This window comes from Penaeus monodon, chromosome 25 (assembly GCF_015228065.2).
Source record: "Penaeus monodon isolate SGIC_2016 chromosome 25, NSTDA_Pmon_1, whole genome shotgun sequence".
Taxonomy (NCBI): Eukaryota; Metazoa; Arthropoda; class Malacostraca; order Decapoda; family Penaeidae; genus Penaeus; species Penaeus monodon.
The window spans coordinates 17012994-17015385 of NC_051410.1; the positions used below are offsets into that span (position 1 = coordinate 17012994).

At 40.8% G+C, this 2392-nt stretch overlaps 1 protein-coding gene across 1 annotated transcript in view; it reads right to left on the reverse strand.

Moving 5' to 3' along the window:
• The window catches only part of LOC119589086 (protein tyrosine phosphatase type IVA 2-like), a gene marked incomplete at its 3' end in the record, with an annotated part of 23919 nt that overhangs the window by 2944 nt on the left and 18583 nt on the right, over positions 1–2392 (reverse strand).

Consider the following 2392-nt stretch of genomic DNA (forward strand, 5'->3'; position numbering starts at 1 on the left):
CACACTGCACACATATTGCTCCCTCCTCCTTTGAACTCTTGTATACTCGTACACTACTCAAGCACCCATTCACAAAGAGATTTCTGGTATTATAGTATAGATACAGACAATGAATAGGTAGCAACAAATATATTTTTAACCTGTCTTTCTTACAAAAGCAAACAGTGTGTTAAGACTGAGATTGGAAGTTAGCTAGTGTGCACAATACAGGAAGCTTCTAGTATCAATTACCTACAATGTTAACAGCCCGCCCTCATGATTCATCTAAAAGCCATCACCAGCCAATGAATAAATGATAAATACATTTTCAAGATCTCAAAATTATGATTTCTAAACATATGCTTATCAAAAATATTACCATCTGTAATATTTTTGACACACATGGATAGTAAATGAAGGATAATGGCTACTTGTATTACATAGAGATAGAGAGGCTACATTAACCATTCCACAGTTTTTGGCTGCGATACTTTTAGATTTTTAAAAAAAATAAATCAGACAATGCAATTCTAAAAGAAACAAGTAAAATATGAAATGTTCATTTTTTTTAAACATTTACCAAGAAAAGTTATGATCTAAAAAGAAAAAATAGCTGAGGAGAGATAAAAAATCAGACAAGAGAAGGAAGCAAAGAGAGAATAGACAAGAATGGGGAAAGACCACAAAGGGGGGGAAACACATGCACAAAAGGGAGGGGACCAATAGGGAGGAGACAAATGCAAAAGAGAAAAGTTCTATGTAAAAAAAGACTAGAGTCAAGATTTTAAAAAAGAGGAAAGACAATGACAAACAACAAAGGGAAAATACTACGAAGAACACACAGGATTGGGAGAAGATGAACACAAAAAAAAGGAGGGCATCAAACACAAAAAAGGAAGATGTCTTGTACAAAAGGGGAGAAGCATATATAAAGCAAAGAGTGCAAAAACAGATGACATTGTTCACAGGAAAAAAACAGAGGGAAACAGAGCAGACAGAAGAGAATAGTGAGAAAATACATGAGAAAGGGAAGGGAGAAGGGAGATGGGGAGAAGACAGGAGATGGAAAAACTGAGGGGGAGAAGAGAAGACAGAGTAGGAGAGTAGGGGAGATGGAGAGAAAAAAGGAGAATACAGAAGGGTGAAGGAGTGAAGAGAAGTGAAAAAGGGGAAAAGAAAAAAAGAGAAGGAGATAATTAAGGGAGATGGGCAAAGAATTACGAAAGAAGAGAAGAATTAAGGATGAAGGGGGAAAGAAAAAAGAACAGGAAAAGACAAAAGGAGAGAAGATGAAAAGCCATAAGGAAGAATGGGAAAATACAAAAGGGAGAAAGGGGAAAATACAAAAGGGAGAAGGGGAAAATACAAAAGGGAGAAAGGGAGAACACAACAGGAAGAAAGGGAGAATACAACAGGGAGAAGGGGAAAAGACAAAGGAAGAACTGGAAAAGGCGAGTGGGAGAAGAGGAAAAGATGGGAGGCAGAAGAGGAAAACACAAAAGGTAAAAGGGATGAGACAAAAGAGAGAAGAGAAAAAGAGGAAAAGACAAAAGGGAGAATGAAGGGAGAAGAAATGACTGAAGGCACAATGGAAAAAGGGGAAGGGGTATGAATGGAGGGAGGAGTAGAAGAGACAAAAAAGGAGAGGAAGAGGCAAAAGGAAGAAGGGAAATGGCAAAAGAGAGAAGGGCTTAGAAGAAAGGGGGAACAGGAAAAGACAAAAGTGAAAGGGGGAAAAGGCATAATGAAGGGAAAAAGCGCAGAAAAGAGTAAAGGTGGGAAGGGAGCAGACACACAAGGGAAGAAGGGAATACAACATACAAGAAGGGAGGGAGACACTCAAGAAGGGAAAACACACAAGAAAGAAAGAAGAAACACACAAGGGCGGGAAGAAACGCAAGAAGGGGAGAAGAAAGGCACGAAGGGGAGAAAAAAATGCAAGGGGAGAAAAACAAAGGAAGGGGAGAAAAAATGCAAGAAGGGGAGGAGAAAGGCAAGAAGGGGAGAAGAAACACAAGATGGAGAGAAGAATCACAATAAGGGGAGAAGAAATGCAAGAAGAGGATAAGAAACGCAAGACGGGGAGAAAGAAATGCAATAAGGGGAGAACACACACAAGGGGGGGGGGGGACATGCAAGAAGGGGAAAAAATGCAAATAGGAGAGAAGATACAAGAAAGTGAGAAGAAATTGCGGCAGACACGCAAGAAGCGAGGGGGGGGGGGGGGAAACATGCAAGAAAGGGGAAAGACACACGAGAAGGGGGAAGACATGCAAGAAGGGAGGGAGGGGAGACATGCAAGAAAGGGGAAAGACACACAAGAAGGGGGGAAGACATGCAAGAAGGGGGGAGACATGCAAGGGAGGGAGACACACAATAAGGGGGGAGACACACAAGAAAGGGGAGAAGACAT